The sequence below is a fragment of the Periplaneta americana genome, chromosome 5 (assembly GCF_040183065.1).
Source record: "Periplaneta americana isolate PAMFEO1 chromosome 5, P.americana_PAMFEO1_priV1, whole genome shotgun sequence".
NCBI classification, from domain to species: domain Eukaryota; kingdom Metazoa; phylum Arthropoda; class Insecta; order Blattodea; family Blattidae; genus Periplaneta; species Periplaneta americana.
In genome coordinates, this window is record NC_091121.1 from 114,752,145 (window position 1) to 114,772,706 (window position 20,562).

Here is a 20,562-nt window from a genome sequence, read left to right on the forward strand (position 1 = left end):
ACTGTCTAAACAAAAATTAGCCACACATACGATGGACATATGAACATGTACAGACATGAAAAATTTATTTGGACACTTCATTTGTGATATGTTCAGATATTAAATTTAGTCCTATGAGAGTTTGTTATGTTGTAAATGAAATCTGAACTCGGATATAAGCTATTTTGTTGAGGATACAAATACTGACGAAGTTGCCCCAGAGTGCGGGGCAACTTCAGCAAATGTAGCATCTTTAATTTATTTCTGTTTTTAATTCAATGCTTCACTTTTTTGTAAATTCTGATCCATATATATAATATAAATATATCAAGTGTATTTATCATTAAGAGTTCAAAACATAAATTGTCTTTTTATTGTACTTATGTGAGTGTTTAGCTTAATGTGCCGAACTTGCCCCGACCTCCCCTACTATTGCCTCTAAGCCATGAGTGTTTAATACTAGTTGTAATTTCGAAGTAATATTATTATTATTATTATTTTAAAAATCTACATTTATATCACCCAAAATTATAATATTTTTGTTTCTATTTCGCAAAGTATGAATTATTATATCCAATTTGTCAATAAGGATCTGGATATTACTGCTGGTAGTCCTATATATACAGATTATAATTAGTTTCAACTGGGGAAATTCCACCATACTAGCTTCAAAATGTTCTTCAATATTAATATGATCAAATAATGTAAATGGTATTGCTTCTATACTTGTTTTTACAAATATATATGAGCCTCCATGTTTTTTTGTTTTTCCTACAGAATTTTGATAAAAGAATAAAATTATTAAACATGGCCCCTATTCATAGACATTCTTAGAGCGGGTTAAATAGCTACTTCCGGTGGATGATCAGCGAACTAACGTTTTTCGTATTCATAAACCAGTGTTAGCGATAATACGTGTACTAAGAGGGGTTTGGCTGGCTAAATTTTAGCCCCCGCCGTAGGGTAGTTTAGAGGCCGATTAGCTTAGCAAGATGGCTGTTATGGTGCAGTGAATGTGGGTTATGTACGTCGAATTCGTGATGTGATACTTAGGAGGAAGACGTATCTACCGAGATTGGACATATTTAGAAAATATGAAGTACACAACATTAGTCAGGCTTCTGTAAGATGTATAATAACGAATGTGTCAGTAGCAATCACTGGACTTGCGCCTCGTTACGTACGTTTTCCTAGGGAAGAAAAACGAATAACACTGCGAGAAAGTTTGACGACATCGCAAGATTTCCTCAGGTAATTATATTTCATGATTTGAATATTGTATGTGAATGCTTTCTTAGAGAAATTTGTACTGTACCGGTACCATATTGGTACAGTAGGTCTATTGTGATATTTCATCATTTTTAGGTTATTGGCGCCATAGATGGCAAACCACATACCCATAACAAATGTAGGAGGAGAACTGTCACAAATATATATCAACCGAAAGGGGTGGTATTCTCTATTAAACGTTCAGGTACATACTGTAAATGAAATTACAACCCGTAAGAGGTTATGTAGACCTAGGCTGAAATTTTGATGAAACTAGCGCTGAAGTAGTTCCGATGATTTCGATACTGAAAATCGTTGAATTTGTGAGATATTTTTGTAGAGATGCAGCTGGTCATATATGCAAGGCATTATAATAGCCAAAAATAATCTAACCTAATCTATCACAGATTCGTAGGCCTATATGCAAGGTATATAAGCAGAGTACGAAGAGAACCACCTGAGTGCTAGTTTTGCTTTTAATAACTTTATTTACATTTTAGATAGTAATGCATTATATTACATTATTTCAGTTAAATGGTACAAGAAAAAGATTTGTAATTTGTAATTCTCCAGAAAAGCTACACTGAAGAAGACACAATAAAAAATCGCCTCAATGTTGTTGCCCCCCCCCCTCCTTCTAACTAATTACTAATATAACATGCGAGAAGTCCAGGGAGAATTATTAGAGAAATTGTGTTGTATTGGTAATAAGTGGGAGTGTGGGAGCTACAACAGTGCAATGCAGTATATAAGTAACAGTACCCAAGTAACTATTAAACGATTTTTATGTTGAAAGTATTTGTGGCTGCTGACTAAAACCACATGGTTATTTGGCCTACTGTATATATGTCACGGAAGTCAGTGAAGCAAAGATCCATTGTTCCTCCTTCAATGTAGCTTTTCTGGAGAATTACGAGAAGGTCAAGCAATACATCAACATAATACATAGATGAGCAAACCTAAGATAAATTTAACTAATATCATCTCTTTGATAAAAAAAACAGCACCTTTTCTGTTGCTTCATATGTTACTGAAGGCCTTACCTATGAAAAGACAAATATTTTGTGAAACCTGATAATTCATTTTATGTTACTGTTTTTATCACAGCTCTTCTTTGTGATGGAGTCAATGGTACTTATTTTTACTTACAGCCTTGTCAAATGACCTGTTTCAACTATAACTTTCATTTCTCTAGAGATGGTATGTTTTCATTTCTTTAAGAATTTGTTGTTGTATTTCCTTTTACACTCCATTTTAGACAGTCTCTTCTTTTTTAACACTATATGGTACTGTTTGCATACTTGAATGTAACATTTTTTCTTTGCTTATCACATTCTCTCTTTTAGGTAACATATGCAGGATAAGACTGAGGATCTGCTTTTAATTTCTCTCGAAATTTCCTCACCATTTCTCGGTTTAGTGATGCTGAAGATGAAACTATGGAAAATATTATGGGATCATAATGAATGGATTCATAGAAATATGTTTCAAGTTTATAGGTTAACTAGCTACATGTTTTAGGTTACTTTTGCAAAGCATAAAGAAAATCCAAAGTATAGGCGTAGAATTTAAATTAATTACTGGAATGTTAATTTTTGCGTTATGGGTGAGACACACATTATATAAAAGTGTTGCAATTTATATTGTGATGTCTTAACTTCAGAGTGGCATGCTTACACAACTGCTGTAGGCTGTTAGCAGCTCTAAATATCAGAATGAAAAAAAACTCAAAGAATAAAAACTATTGCTTAGTTAAAAGACTTCAAATTTTTTACCAAATTGCACAAAAAAGGGATACATTTCACTTATATGAGTGACAAATCACATTCGTAGCTTTCATTTGTGTACCCACATGACACTTTTTTTACCAGTTTTAATTTTTTATAGAAATGTCCTTTATGAAATTGCTAGTTAACACATATATTACCTTATTCATTTCACATTATAAGTGATGCAAGTTTCCAAATTCTGGATATAGTGGCACGTTGAAGAGGAAGTGCCCATGACTCTCGCATTTTCAATGAGATTAGAATTAAGAAGCGATTTGAACAGCATGAATTTGGACGCTTCATTTTGTTGAGGATAGTGGTTATGGTGTACACGAATATTTGTTAATGCTTGTAAAGTGAATTACTCTACTTGCAATGTATTGTGTATTTTTGTATAAGTTTAACTGATGAATTCTATATGCTATAATTCATTAAATTTGTTTGATAAAATGTCTAAACTTGTAAATTGAATTAATCTGCTTGCTATATACCTAAATTATTGTGTAGTTCAACTAATTGTTTATGCCTTTAAATTGAATTAATCTGCTTGCTAGATATTGTCTTAATTCAATTGTCTATGCATGAAAATTTAATTGATCTGCTTGCTATCTTTTTATACTTTTTTATACTATTTTAATTGTTTTTATACCTATTTGCAGCTGCTCTCGGGCTTGGGTTACATTCCTGCTTGGACTGATTACCTGGATGGATTTTTCAGAGGTTTTCCCCAACATTAAGGCAAATGTTAGGTAATATGTGGCGAATCCTCGGCCTCACCTCATCTTGCCAAGAATTTGTGTAACTCTTGACTTGTTCCACATCTTAAAGCTTCTATGGAACACAATAAATTAAATTTAAAAAAATGAAATACTATGTTATTATTCTAAATGATCATGGACAGAATCCAATGAAAAGTAAGGGAGAATGTTACACCATGTAATGTAACTGTGTACACCAATCACACTATTACTTTCTTATATTATATGTTTTTTTTTTATTGTTTAAGTTTGAAAGATTATCATTTTGTTGGAAATTATTTCATTCTAACATCTAAGAAAGTATAAGATACTCTAAGTTATGTGAACTGACTGCACAAATCACTGGTGTGCGCTTACTTTGTATTTCATGTCAATTTTATTTCTTATGAATCACTTATACATTCGTTTCTTGGGTTGCTATACCTGCAATATACACCTCAATTTTTAATATTCTAATTATTATTATTATTATTATTATTATTATTATTATTATTATTATTATTATTGCAGCAGTCCAGTACCTGTTTGTATCACTGAGCGAGTATCCCCAGCTTAGTTTGTGCAGTTCATTTTTGAAATGTTAAAAAAATGGACTCCAGAGAATTACAATTTACAAAGAGAGTTCTCTTCAGCCTTAGCCATCTGCACAAGTTGGAAGATGCAAGATATGTCCGGGAAATAGGGATGGGAAGTGTAGTACAGAATGCCATGTGAGTGCAATGACCATTCAGACACTACACAGTAAAGGTGTGCATAAATTGTAAAGAAATTATTTAGAAAGAAAAAAAGAGAACTGTTAATGATAATTTCTTTATAATATAAATGTTTCCTCGATAAAAGAGAAATAGTACCAATTTTTCATAGGGCATTTTGTAAACCTGTACTCATTTGCAAGCATATTTTGGGGTATACATGTAACCAGATTGGTGTAGGCCTTCATTTAGAGGTTGGTATACAGAAGATTAATATACATACTGTACCGTGTGACAAATTACTCTCTATGCTTCCTTATTTATAGAAGTCACTGAAAACCATTGTAGTCCATATATTAACATCTTCGTCAATTCGAAGTAAAACAAAAAGTTGAAGTATGTATAACGTGGAATGTTGCTAATAAACTTATATTTGAATCAGTAATTTCTGAAAGGGCTTTATTTCAAAATCTCATCTGCATAAAAATCGCCTTACTGCAGGATTAGGGCCCTCTGAGAAGTGCTGTGAATATTGTGAAGCCTGCATAGAGCTGAATAAAATACATTGAATAATGCCCATCATCAAGAAGGCGTATTCAAGTGAGAATATGATAGCGTTCTAAATTGATTTTAGCAAAAAGATTGGATAAAGTCCTTTTAGAAATGACTGATTTAATTATAGAGTTACTGTCTAATAAAAAAAACTCTCACATAAATTACTCCAAGTATAAATAGTGCATCCAGTGCTAATGCCCACACGTCACTGAAACAGATGGCAGAATGCGATTATTTTTTAATAGGATTTTATGATAATATACCTTTCCATTACGTACAATAAGTTCAATATAAAAATATTAGGTACTGGCACCATAGATAGCACATTCTTATGTTTTGGAGAACTTTCACAAATAAACATCAAAGAAAGGTTAATATTTGAGGAGAAAAATTCGCTCCGGCACCGGGGATCGAACCCGGGTCCTTGATTCTACATACCAAGCATTCTGACTACTGAGCTACGCCGAATTCAATCCACAGCACCAGATGGAACCCTCCTCCTTCAATGTTTCTCTTTTTGGCCTGACTCCATGTTAGGTATATATGTTGAGGTATATGTCCAATGTCAACTGTCATTATACTAGGAGCGCACTCAGCTGAGTGACTTGTTTGGCCGGGAATCCGCAGTTTAGTGCACAGTAATCTGTACAGACATATGCACTGCAGCTATGAGAATATTATAGACATATTAATTGTCAATATTACAGATATTATTCTGTAGGACAAATTAATAAGTCTATAATATCAAAGAAAGGGGTAGTGGTAGTATAATGGGAACTCAGGGGTTCTGTAAATTAAATTAAAACTCGTATGTAGGTTTAAACTTCGCTTCATACAATAATTTTATTCATATTTTGCATATTCACTTATTTCTAAGTTACAAACTATTGTACATTCTAAGGACAAAGGGGGAAAAGCCAAACAAAGCATATGAACATAATACAAGAGTAAGCAAACGCCATTACAAGAAAAAAGAAAAACAAAATCGTTTAGCATAGAGTGAGAGTATTAAGAAAATAAATATAGACCTTTATTTTTCTCCTCATTCCTAAGTTCTATATTCATTTCAGGTTGTAAGTGATGCAAATTAGTAACTTCTGAATGAGTTTCATGCAATAATACAGACGAGTCACCAGTAAAATGATCACAAGAAATGAGTGAAGCATTGCAGATTTAGCCCTGCATTGGAAAGAATCCTGCGACCAGATATTTACTCTAACATACAAGCTACATATTCAGTTTACCTGAAGGGGTTAGGTACAGCTTACAGCAGTAAAATTTTGCAAATATTCAACATTTTTTCCACCATTACTGTATCTTGTACAATTATGAAAATTAGTACGTGTAAAACACTGTCCTTCTACTATATGAAAAAAATATTTTTACGATTGGAAAAAATATTTATATATATATATATATTTTTTTCTAAATTCAAAATGTTGACAGTTCACTGTGCAGTGATGAAGCATTTCCCTCATAACTAAAAAACTATCCAACATTTTGTGATGAAATTTGTTGTGTATTTATGCATGTCATACCTACAATATGATGCAAAATCACATCTCTACCTTTGATAGACTGTCTGATAAAAAATAAATTCATTTAAAGAAGTGGTGAAATATAAGTATTTTCTTCTAACACAAAATAAAACAAAATATTATTTATTAAGGAATGTAGTTGAAAGAGCATGATATTGTAAACATGAGTTTCAGCAATGTATAAAAAAAGAGAACATTACACTAAAGTACTACATTTCCAGTTTTTGTCCATTGTGCAACTCAAACCAAGAAACAGATTCGGAACATCTCAAATCTGTGCCTCAGTGGCTGACCATGACAATATCTTTGAAAAATATTGGAGTGCAAGAGGTCAAATGACTTTATTGTCAAATGTCTGGCATTAGAAAACAACAACATTTCCAACTTTTCATTAGGCCCTCCCTCTATTCTTTTCTTTCTAATTGTGTTTTCTTAACATTTCCATTTCTAATAATAATTTTGCTTTTTCAATTCATGGATCAATTCATTAGAGACTTCCAAGCCTAAATTAAAGACTCTGAATTAAATTTCTCTACTAATAATACCTTAATTGCATAGTTATAGACATAAGTGTAACTAAATTGCTTTAGGTAGGTACTTAAACCTCCATCAGGGAATATGTTCCAACTGAGGAACTACAGTTTGATGAATGATGAATCCAGCAAAAACAAAAAAAATAAATAAATAAGTAACCTGTCTTATAAATCAGCAAAACTCTTAACCGACATTAAAATAAGAAAAAGGAACACACACATATGTATAGAATTCACTAAACAACAATGTGAAAATAAAAAGTTGAAAACACTACTAGAGCCCAATATATTGTAATACTAAGTCCTCAATCTGATGCAGTTGCCCCATTCAGCTTAGAAACTGGCCACAACTGTCCAGCAGCATATCTCCATCAAATAAACTTGTTACACTCATAACACTGTGTAGCATGCAACAAGACAAATATAATAATGAACGAGGAATACTTACTACTCTACACCAAACTCCAGAAAACGATTGGGACAGAAGAATTTCAAGTTCCTATATACTGCTGGGAAGCTCGCAAGGAAATGAAGTAGACAAGAACTCAAGAAAATTTCACTACTAGTGCTACTATTACCATCACCACCACCATTACCACTACTACTAAGTTACATTTCTAGTTCTTTCATTTGTCCCAGATAATTTTTAACTTTGCCTTTAATAATATTTTATTTCTAATAACAATTTTGTTTTGTGCAATTCATAGAACTTCTCATCACGTTTTAATTTTTGGGCTTCATGCTTAGGAGGAACACTTCTTCTTCATACTCTGCCATTCTCGATCTTGCAGCAGAGTCCTATGGAAAGACGAAAAAAATGTTAATCATTTGCATACTACTGTACACAAAAGACACTACTTCTTATCAAAACTGTGAATTTTTTTAATTGTCTAAATTTGAAAATTTATCACATTGTTTGAAATTATCCATTTGATCCAAACATGCACTCCTGTCATTATTCTTAGGGCTTTCTATTGTAACATAATAAGAGGTAATCTATGTTTACATCACCACAACTACAGATTACATAGGCGTATGAGGTTTTGTCTTTTCAGTGCTGTAATAAATATGAGTTTGATATATATTTTATAAATCACTTACTAGCGTTCTACAAACACACAAGATAATGAAATTTTATAGCTGACCATCAATTTGGATTCTACAAATTTCTTATGCTTATGTAGGTAATTCTAACCTCAAATAATGCTATTTCTTTTGACGTAGTAGAGAAAAGGATATCTCAGAAATCTCTAGGCGTTCCTACTGCCCTTTAAAATAAGGTCTCAGTTTCGATAATTCTTGTACACAAGATATTAGGCCTACGTTAAGGTATGATTGATAATTGTGTGGGTTGACATCAGATGTTTGTGGCCCAATCCCCTATGGGTATTTACAAAACCATATTATCCAAACTGCATTTATGGTAATTGAGTATAGGCGTAGCTTGCATTTTCACGATTGTTGTGAATTACATTTTACTAGTATTATCAGTTATATTCCTACAAGATATATTATTTACGTTATATTAATTAGGCTACCAAGTACCTATTCAGAGTAGCCTTAGGTGACATAATCATACCAGAGCCACATTAAACATTTACCATGAAGTAATAAGCCTATCTCACAAAAACATGTCCTATGAACCAAAAACACATACCTCATATGTTAACATTCCATATCGTTTCGTAGGCCTACGTCATCAATTTCGGGAGCAGGGCATCCTCCACCAGTTGTTTTTAGTTATTTCTTCAACTAAAGTAAATAAATATATACTGAATTAGAATAATTCACTCTTTGAAGTCCAATATTTCATAATAGTTACGTCTAGGCCTAATCTAAAAATATTACGTATAATATTATAACATTTCTACTTACATTTTCGACATTTCTTCTTGTATAGTCGAATTCCCGCACGCTTCCATGTATATTTCTTGCTTTTTTTTACCACAGAAGAAAAAACAAATAGTTTATTGTAGTTTAATATCGCCAATAACCTCACAAATAAACATAAACGATCCGGAATCGCTTGCGTATGAGCATGACAATTGCCAGTCTGCACATGCGCAGTAGCATTTTCAGCATCGTGTAACAGTTTCCAAAGCTAATACGCCGACTAACGTAGCCACTGATTAATCGGCGTCTCTGAATCCTGTAAAAGTAACCTGGCTATAACCGGGGCTAGTTTAGAACGCTCATAGCATGGGTTAGCGCGATGTCTATGAATAGGGCCCATAGAGGTCTAAATCATCTTGGTTTAACCAATGCTCAGTAAGTATTTCAAGGTTTTCTTTCTTGTTACCTAGACTTTGCACATTTTGATGAAATATTTCAAATTTACTAGTGTTCTTATTACTTTTATTAGAAATACCTGCACTATCACTAACACCCTTTACTTTACTTATAAAAAATCAAAACTTAACTTTTGGGGAGGTCTTCTGTTCCTAGTTGATACTCGCAATGGTCCCTCAGTGGTCACTGGAGTCGGAGTTTCCTCTTTTCCATCATCCGTGCTGCCAGGCCGATCATCATCTACGTTGGTATGTGTCGTCACTTCAATCCCTCCACTCGATGCAATTGCAGCACTTTCTGTCGATACTCGCGATGGTCCCTCAGTGGTCCCTGGAGTCGGAGTTTCTTCTTTTCCATCATCAGTGCTGCCAGGTCGGTCATCATCTACGTTGATACGTGTCGTCACTCCAGTCAATTCAATTGCAGCACTTTCCGTCGATGAAAATTCCTTCTTTATAGTGTCTGCTACTGTCTCACATAACTGATTTTTCCCCTTGCTGTTCATATGTAATCCATGTCTAGTGAAGTCACTTCTTTCTAACTGCACACTCACGACTCTAACATGCTCATATAACTTAGGTCTCTTGCCCAGTTTCCTGTTGAATCTCTTCACTTCTTGGTTTACACATGACCACTCCACTAAATCATGTCTGTAAGGTGCTTCCAAAACTATGAAGTTCGTTTGTTTGTTATCTTGAATGAACTTAACAATGCTGTTGAGTCCTTCATTTGTACAATTCTTTGCAATATCATTGGTTCCTGTACACAATACAACCATATCATTATTCGTCATGTTAGTAATATTTGTGTCCACAACATCCTTAGACCTGCCATTTGTCTTTACAAATCCACCAACTTTGAAGTTTTCGCATGTATGTGTACAGTTTATTTATGTCATCATTGTGATTAATAAATTTTCATTTTCAAGTCAGATGTTGCACAATTTACCGTGTTGAATTATATAGGGTATGTGGATTTATTTTGTTGCAATTCACAGTAATGAACACTGAATGTTCATATTTTTTACTTCGTTCACTTCAGAAGTATATAAGAGAATAAAATTTGTGTTTACAGTTTATAACATATTATCACAAGAATGAGTTAAAGTATTTAGTCTAAAATTACATTGTTGCATTATATTATTGTAGTTTTGATTTACATTGAGATCACAACTGGTTTTATCTGTATTTGCTCCTACATTCTGGACAACTAATGCATACTGCTCATATGTTCCATCTATAACCTACCGACCTATATGTAGGACGCCATTTATTTAAAAAACCAATGCCATGATTACGCAATGATTGTTAAAAACTTTATAAATGAATATTTTAAATACAGTTTATAAGGATATGATAAAATTCCTAGTAAAATAAGTTTCAGTCTTATCTGGGATTCTAGAACATAAATAACCTCTGTTCCTTTCTCAACATGAGAGGCAATTTTCACAACCATATTGAACAACCGGTAATATAGCTGTTTTATAAAATCTAACTTTCAATTTTTTAAAGCAGACTTGACGACAAAAGATTCTCAACCAAATAATACCAGGCATTTCCGTTATTTATTTTGCGTTTAATTTATTCTCGAATGTCATTTACATTTGTTATTGTTGCTCGACGATATTTGAAATTGTCCACCTTCTCAAAGGATCCATTTATAATTGTTATATTTTCATTTCGTGCAATGCTCTGGTCGCGAGACATAATCATATACAGTACTTTGTCTTTTCAGAATTTACTTCCAAACCTCTCTCATTACTTGTTTTAAGTAAAATTTCCGAGTTTTCCCTAATAATTCGTGGATTTTATCCTAACCTATTAACGTCATTCACATAAACAAGAAGCGGATGTAATCCGTTCAATTCTGAACCCTCTGTTTTCCTAGACTTTCCTAATGGCATATTCTAGAGCTAAATTAAAAAGAGAAGGTGATAGTGCATCTCTTTGTTTTAGCTCAAAGTGGCTTGAAAAATCCTCAGGCAGAGATTGGCCTATACGGACCCTGCTGTGCGTTTCTCTGAGACATATTTTAATTAACGAAATATTTTCTTGGGAATATCAAATTCAATAAAAATTCATATAAAACTTCTGTCTTAAAGAAGCCATATGCCTTTTTGAATTCTAAGAATAATTTAACTGATGTATTGTGCCCTTATACTCCAATTTTTTTCTCCAATATCTGTTGAATACAAAAAATCTGATCAATAGTCTATTTATAATTTAATCTACATAAGGAGCTAATCTTCTCAAAAGAATTTTTTTTTTAAATTATGGTTTATTTAACGATGGTTGCAACTACGGAGGTTATATTAGCGTCGCCATTGTGCCGGAATTTTGTCCTGCAGGAGTTCTTTTACATGCCAGTAAATCTACTGACATGAGCCTGTAGCATTTAAACACACTTAAATGCCATCGACCTGGGCCGGGATCGAACCCTCAACCTCGAGCACAGAAGGCCAGCGCTATACCGACTACACTACCCAGGCTGACTTCTCAAAAGAATATTGGACAAAATTTTGTATGATGTCAATAAAAGTGATATTCCTCGAAAGTTACTACCGTTAGACTTTATCCCTTCTTAAAGAAAGGTGCAATAATCATGAACTCCATTTGTTCCGATACAATTTCCTTTTCACAAATAGCAAGTAGGCCTACAAGCTCATTTCACCAGATAATAATGCTTTACATTCGCTTTTATTAGGCTAATTTTGTGCACTGTAATTGCATAAATTCTTGGAGACTTGTACTTTTTCATCTTTCCTATCGCTATTTCGACATCAGAAAGTGTGGGCTAGTGTATAAATGGCTCAGAAGTTTGTATTTGAATATCGAACGATCATTTCTATTTGTCCTAGATACGTTTAGTAGTTGCCCAAAGTAGTTTTTCTGTTTATTCAGGATGAAATGAGAGTTTGTAAGCGAGTCATCATTCTCATTCTTGACTAGCCGTACCCGTGCGCTCCGCTGCACCTGTTAGAAATAAATATAAAGTAATTACATAATTAAAATAGGACGTTTGATCCAGGAAACATTCGTGTTTGATAGAAGGATAAATCGTTTAATATGTTACTTAATTTAAATTGTATTTAAATAATTAAAATGCGATCATTTTAGTCCAGAGAGCACTCAGAAGTTACTGTAATAACATTATAGCATTATGTCCATCTAGAGAAACTACATTTTCCAATGATGAAATAATAATTAATTATACAAATCGGTTAATTTAGCTTCCGATATTACTTCATACAAACACAGAAACATTGTCTGTAGGCTAAGTTTAATAGCTTTCGATTGTTGCTGTCCAAGGCCCCTTTTTCGATTGTTGTTGTCCAAGGCCCCTTATAGACGAAGTCATTTGTTATTTCATTGCACCATCTTAGATGGCGTTATTTTAATTTTAAAACTCATTTATCTCATTAAATATCAGTCCTATCAAAATTTTGTAAAGAATAAAACTTATCGGAAATCATTTTTAAAGAATCTTTTGTTATGTAACATTTCTCACAAAAATCAATAATAAGCGAGATATTTCTATTTATTTAATTCAGGCCCCCTTATAACCCCCCTTTTAAATAATGTATTTTGAATGCCATATAGCCTAAAATCTAAGTTACAACGAACTTAATTTATATTCCAGTTTTTATATAAATCGGTTCAGCCATTATCGCGTGAAAAGGTAACAAACATACAGACAGACATACAAACAAAAATTTCAAAAATGCGATTTTCGGTTTCAGGATGGTTAATTATATATGTTAGGATCAATTATTTTTGGAAAATCGAAAATTACCAGAAAAATTTCGGCTACAGATTTATTATTAGTATAGATTACGTTTACATTTTTTAAATTCTTTTATGGCCCTTATATAAATGTCTAATGTTTCTATTCCTAGTATTTGTTTCTACGTTATTCAGTTTTTCCATCATGCAATCATTCTTTTGGTTCCTAAGGTTACAAATTGCTTCCCGTCTTTCATTGAAATTATTATCTGTACCCTTATAATAATAATAATAATAATAATAATAATAATAATAATAATAATAATGCAAAGAGAAGTAGAAATGGACTACAAGAACTCCAAGTTTGTACAATACGTTAAGAGTGATTCGCAGTGGAAAATGTTTGAGAAACGCTGGCATAATGTATCACAAAATGTTTACAGTTAGGCCCTATTATTAAATGTAATTCAGATTCAAGTAGCCTAACTGTTACGAAAATCTTCATCTATCTCTAATTCAACAGGAATATATTGTACGAATAAACAACTGACTTCGAAATGTTTGTAATTTTTCATCTACATTACGAACTCACAATAGCAAAGGTCTTACTGGGGCGACGAAGTGATCACAGGTCCTTCCAATAATAGCTAAATTGACATGTATTTATCTTTCTTCTTTGGTGCTCCTATTATCGAAGCAGTCTCAACGTTGACAGAAATTGAAATATATGAATCCCATTAGGTTTGATCACTTGTTTAGGTCATATAATCCCGTAGCTCATCATCGATTCATTTTGAAAAAAGTGCATACATTTTATCTTTCCATGTTCGAATGTGGAAAGCTGCACTGTGTACTGCATTTTTGGCACTGCCTCCGAGAGCGTGGAAAGAAAAAATGTGCACATATAATCAATCAGTCGAATTGTAATCAAACTCATATCCACAGCACACGAGTCCCTTTCCCTACTTCATCTACGTCGGTTATCACTAGCAGTGTTAAATTAAATTCCAAGGGCTCCGCAGATTTTACGCGGCTTTATAAATCTTTCAGAACTTTCGAAACAACTCCAGGAATCTACATGTAATTAATTGATTCGATCATCGAAGTTTCTTGTATTTTTGTAGGCCTACACAGACATCTCCTGTACCTGCAACAGAGACAATTTTCAAAGAAAGTGAACTCAGTGTTTCATGCAGCCCATCGAGTATGCAGCAACTAACCCAGCCGAACATCTGGCTACATCAGGATACCAGACAAAGGAATGGGATACCCAACGGAATTAATGATGGTGTATTAAACGTTTCGCCAACAAGATAAGATCTTGTGGCTTTCATCTTCTTTTTTAGGTCATGTAATTGAATTAGCATGAACTATTACTTCAGCAGTATTCCTAGTCCGGATTGCAGTAGTAAGAAACTGAGGGTTTAAGATCATTTACCTCTAGAAATATAAGGCTTTTGCTTTGAGAATATTCATGTTAAATTATTGTATTTTCATAAAGTCTTGAATGGGCAATTCTCCTTAATTCTTGAAATTAGTTTGTACCGATTTTTTGATAGCTTGCGTGGTCGAATATGTGAAAATATGTAGATTTTAACGACGATAAAACAGTATGTAGGGTTTTGTGTCTTTGGGGTTTAGGCAACACAGCAATTCCAAACCGCGTACAAAAGTATCAACCACAGATCTACGAGTATATACAGATACGGAAGTTCCTGTTTAGGTATTACGCAAACTGAAAATTAATTAATGGTAATTGTGAATAAAAAAATGGTGTCGTTCCAATACCTTTATTATTAATGTAGACACAACTTCGTGTTTAATAATGTTAATTTTAAATATCTAGTATTTCAATAATATAACTTTAATCTTAAGTCATCCTTGAAGACTAACTTTCTTGGTGACATGTTCGATAAGGATCTTAGTTGGTCTTTTCAGACTGATGATCTTTATAATGCTTTGGACTTAATAAGGGGGGCAAAGGCTAATTGGGATTTCCCGGTCTCTGATGGATCAAAAACCCTGATGGATCTGATATTTAACCCTTGCGGTGAATTTCGGTGAAGTCCAGAGGGCCTAATTAGTCAAATCCACTCTCCTCACCTCCACGCTGGGGCCCCCTGGGATCTTTTAAGATGCGAAAGAGAGAGTGGTGTGCGGAAAGCAATGGGAAGCTTCCTTATTTATTTATCCCAAGATGATTATATAAATAATAGCATGATGAGTCTTTCCCTGGTAAAAAATTCCGGATGTAAACTATCCCCCAGTTCGGATGTCCGGGAGGGGGATACTGGGGAAGGATACATCATGCTGGAACGCAACAGAGAAGAAAGAAGATCGATGAATATGAGGACTCCTGTGCTACGAGGTAAGATGGAAAACTTGAAGCAATGAAACAGTGGCTATAATGGGAATATTAGAAGTGAGGTGGGAAAATAGTGGTGAGTTGATGAGTGATTAATAGAGCACGGAAGTTGACCATTATTATTATTATTATTATTATTATTATTAAAATCTTGGTCATTTTCTTAAATACACGCAAACTAACTACTGCTGGTCAGATTAGTTTACGATCGGAATAATGTTAAAATTATGTTTTGCCGAATAATTTTTTTAAGAAGACAAACTATCTCCTAAATTATGGTTTGTTTTTTTTTTTTAATTTCTTTGGGCCAGGTCAAACCTAATAACAACTAGTCAGTAATTATAATAACTGGTCAGTAATTATTCCACTTTCTGCTAAACAAACTGAAACCTCGGTCACATGACTATGTAAAACTCCATTTTCGAGTTATTCAGGAAATAAATATCACTGCAATTAGGCTCGAATCCCCTCTTCTCCGCATGACTCGCAGATGTCTGAGCTACTGAGACGAGACGAGACGAAAAACTTCACTTCTGCATGGCATGTTAGTATCCTCACCAAGGTCCACATATATATTGACGGCTCAGTTCAAAAGGGAACCAGCTCAAAATTTAAAGTTATGAGAAACCTGAATTTTAAAGCTTCATGTTGCTGTGAAAAATCCAATTTACACGTTCTAATTATTTGAAACTTATAGTATAGCTATATGGAACATCATTAACAGAATTCTGTAGTACCGGTAATTGGTTTCTCACAGCAACATAAAGCTTTAAAATGTACTTTTCTCGAAACTTTAAATTTTCAGTTGTTTATTTTTTAACTGCGCCGTTCATATAGATATCAATTATACAACAAATCCATTTTCTTCGTATCTATTCATAGCTTGTGTATTTTTTTATTTTAGTAGGTTATTTTACGATGCTTTATCAACATATTAGGTTATTTAGCGACTGAATGAGATGAAGGTGATAATGCCGGTGAAATGAGTCCGGGATCCAGTACCGAAAGTTACCCAGCATTTGCTCGTATTGGGTTGAGGGGAAAAAACCTCAACCAGGTAACTTGACCTAACCGGGAATCGAACCCGGGCCACCTGGTTTCGCGGCCAGATGCGCTAACTATTACTCTCCAGATGTGGACAGCTTGTGTATCACTATGCTCTATAACTCTAAGCATGCGCAGTTTCTTGTATCTGGAACTTAGAATATTCAAAGGTCAATTACTTTTTCTGGTAGTATACACAATCACAGCTTCCTAAAAATGAGGCTGGACAATATACCTAACATGCCAACAGCGCATCAGCTGCGTTTCGATGGCTGGCCGGCTTTCATGGGGCCAGTAGCAGACGGCACATTAGGAATTACCGATCAGAAAAGAAGTTTTATTTAGTTAGAATCGTAAATAAATATTTCAATTTCACTCTGAAAATGGTTTGAGTTCATAATCAGTAAAAATGAGCCTAAGGCTTGTTATATAACCTCATATAAACCCTTCTTTCCAACCTTGGGTATTTAAAAAATCTAGCTATAAGTTACTTGTTTTTTTTAAAGATGGGACATGACGGTTAAGTGGCCGAGCTTGGAACTACAGTGCCATGTTGCCAATATGGACTACCATGCTGCCAGCTGATGGAAGCTAGCAATTGTTAAGATGGCTGACGTTAAAACATTCATTGACAATTATCGCGAAGGTAAGAAAACAATTCAAAAATCGACAGAGAATCAAAGACGAAACATACGAATGCTAACATTATGTGCACATTTGCACAATAAATGTCGCCAAGAGAGCTATTAAGCACTCGCCACGTGCTAACTGTAAGTTTGGCAACCAAACTGTTATTACCATAGCAACAGGCCTATCACACTATGTAACATTCAGTTGTTTTTCCGATCGTAATGCTCCCGTCATGTCCCATCTTTCAAAAAAACAAGTATAGTCTATATATTATAGACCATTTAGTCTTCGTAAATATATTATATACATACAATACGAAGTCTAATTATGTAAATTTAGATTGAATTCAAGGCGATAATAATTATAAGTGGTTATACAGTTTATAATAAATTGAAAGAAATGTTTGAGGCCTTCAATCCAAGAGTATGTTTGACTGATGAAGCATTATTTTAACTGCCTGAAGTTTTAAATATATTGATTTTAATATGTACAGCTGTCAAAAAAAAAAAAAAGTGGCCGCACTCGTGAACAGTGAATATTTTCAAAGTCCACTTCGGGTCGCGGCGATGTTACACGATGCATCTGCTTGTACAAGCAGTTCTGGAACTATGAAAGTGTTCTGCGCCTCGTAGACCAGCGTTAGAGTGCTTGTTTAATGATTCAAAGGTCGTAGGTTCGGGCCTTCTTCAAGTTTTCATTTGATTTTTTAATCGTTCTTTAGCGATGTAAATGATATTCAAATTATCATTTATATCCAGTTATCGTTCTTTATGGATATCACGTTATTTATATTTTGTTATCGTTCTTTAGAGATATGAATAAAATTCAGGTCATCATTTGTATTCTGTTATCGTATTATAACGATATGAATAATAATTATTATTGTATCTCCAATGGGGGTTAGCCCTATTTTACATATGTATGTTAGGGCTATAGTTTTATACACTAAAAAGATAAGCAAAAAAAAGAGAAATGGAAAAGAAAATTAAATTAGCTTACGCGATGTAAACAAAACATAAACAATCCGTAAATTAGGCATTGCGATTGCAAAACAAATATCAGTTATCAATTTGAAACATACAAAAACATTAACAACACACATACGTAACACTTCTATAACACAAATATGCAGCTTTCCGTACCATACATCATAAATTAATACACAATAGTCACACAAACACAATCAAACTATAATTGACATTGCGACGACATCAATCATCCCATAACTGACTCACATACATAACAAATCAAGCATCCGTTACAACACATACACTTCAACATAGTAACCACACTTTTGAAAGTTACAAATTTGGCTCCAAGAAGAATAAATAGGACACTGTTACTAATTAATATTCTTCTACAATTTCTTAAATACATCTGTAATAAATCTGTGAAATTCCGATATGAATAATATTCACGTTTTTTATATTGTTATCGTTCTTTAGCGATTTAAATAATATTCAAGTTATCATTTATATTCTGTTTTCCTTCATTAGCATTATAAAATAATATTCAAGTTATTTATATTGTTATTGTTCTTTCGCAATATATTAATTAAACAAACCGATATTTATCATTTATATTCTGTTATCGTTCTTTAGTGATACTGTATAAATAATATTCAAGTTATTTATATTGTAATCGTTCTTTAGCGATATAAATAACATAATTTTAATATTATGTTTGGAAAAATCCAGTTGCATAATACTGGTATTAGTTTTTCTTTTTGTATTATTACATTATATTATCTTGAACCACAATAAAATGAAAAGGAGTAACGAGGAATTGAACCTGAGACGTTGACATCTAAATTCCGACGTTCGTCCGCTGAGCTACGAGAGCAAAAGTGTGGAAACATTTTCGGAAAATTGGCCCAATCACACTCTAAGATTTTCTGATGATTCGTAGAAGCTAATCCAGGATGCGGGGGGCAAAGGCTAATTGAGATTTCCCGGTCTCTGATCGGGTCAAACATCCTGATAGAATTAATATTTAACCCTTGCCGTGACTTTCGGTGAAGTCCGGAGGGCCCAATTAGTCAAATCCACTCTCCTCATCTTCACGCTTGGGCCCCCTGGAATTTAATAAGATGCGAAAGAGATAGTGGTGTGCGGAAAGCAACGGGATGTTACTGCATTTAGGCCTATCCTTCCCAAGAAAACTGCAAACATGAACAAAGGAAACTTTTAATAGAAGAAGAAGGATCTTCTGCGGACCTCTGGAAAAAGAACTAAGGAAGAGACTAGTGAAGTGCTTTGTGTAGAGTGTGGCATTGTATGGGGAAAGAACATGGACATTACGACGAAATGAAGAGAAACGAATTGAAGCATTTGAAATGTGGATGTGGAGAAGAACGGTGCGTGTAAAGTGGACAGACAGAATAAGAAATAAAATTGTGTTTGAAAAAGTGAGTGAAGAAAGGATGATGCTGAAACTGATTAGGAAGAGAAAAAGGAATTGGTTGGGTCTCTGGTTGAAAAGAATAATAGACGACATTAGGATACGTGGATCATATGCGGAGACTAAGAGGAAGGCAGAAAATAGGAAAGATTGGAGATTGCTGGGTTTGCAATGAAAGACCTGCCCATGGACAGAACATTTATGTGTGTATGTTCAGAATGCCTGGAATATCGTGTCTAAGAACAGTCGCTATTTGCAAAGACTAGTCAATTCCATGCCCACTCGACTGCAAGATGATCGAGATAAGAGGAAGATAGACTAAATATTGAATTGTGGCTTTTTGTTTTGTTTTTTGAACGCTTAATTGTTTGAATGTTTTAAGGCCGACGCCAGTAAATTTGTTATGTTTATGCCACGAAAGATATTTTATTGAGAATAAAATCTTTTTTCTTTCCATTTGCAGCCACAATATCATAATGATAATGATAAAGTCATGGCATAATATATTAATGAACCTGATGTTAATTACTAAAATAATCATAAAAGAGAAAGGAGCCATTATATCTAGTTTGTCTCTCTCAAAAACAGAACAAAAAAGGACATAAAAAGCACGAGGTTGTAGTCGAACGCAGGACCTCATGAATAAGAGGCTTGAACGCTACCATTATGCTATCGAATAACACACAGTATACTTCAATTATAACTGTAGATATCAGGCAACGTGATCCAACAACATGTAACATCGCCTGTCTCCGAATTGTAGCGAAGATACCTGAAGGGAACATTGTTTCAGGAGAGCGGCCACTTTTTCTTTTGACAGCTGTACTTACTCTCATTTAACAACAGTCGATTTATTAAAAATATACTACCACTAGCATGTACTATACTTTCCCCTCAACCCTTAGAGAGCAAAAGCTGAGTCTCTTTCGCCCTTGTTTCTTGACTAATTTAGCTCGCATTATTACCTTCATTTCATTCAGACGCTAGATAATAATAGCAGTTGAAAAAGCGTCGTAAAA

The 20,562-nt window shown here is 33.8% G+C and overlaps 2 long non-coding RNA genes across 5 annotated transcripts; one reads left to right on the forward strand and one right to left on the reverse strand.

Moving 5' to 3' along the window:
• Positions 1-794: 794 nt before the first annotated feature.
• On the forward strand, positions 795-3,885 carry LOC138700085 (uncharacterized). Of its 4 annotated transcripts, none has more exons than XR_011332184.1 (3): positions 795-1,230; positions 1,345-1,453; positions 2,400-3,885. It is a non-coding gene; the product is annotated as an uncharacterized lncRNA (long non-coding RNA). The 4 variants fall into 4 exon arrangements; XR_011332185.1 differs by having other exon boundaries at positions 3,677-3,885; XR_011332183.1 differs by having other exon boundaries at positions 795-1,453.
• A 1,950-nt stretch (positions 3,886-5,835) lies between these two features.
• Positions 5,836-19,803, reverse strand: LOC138700086 (uncharacterized). The gene is made up of 3 exons (XR_011332186.1): positions 8,969-19,803; positions 8,751-8,845; positions 5,836-7,891 (listed from the first exon to the last, which is right to left on the reverse strand). It is a non-coding gene; the product is annotated as an uncharacterized lncRNA (long non-coding RNA).
• Between the last annotated feature and the right edge of the window lie 759 nt (positions 19,804-20,562).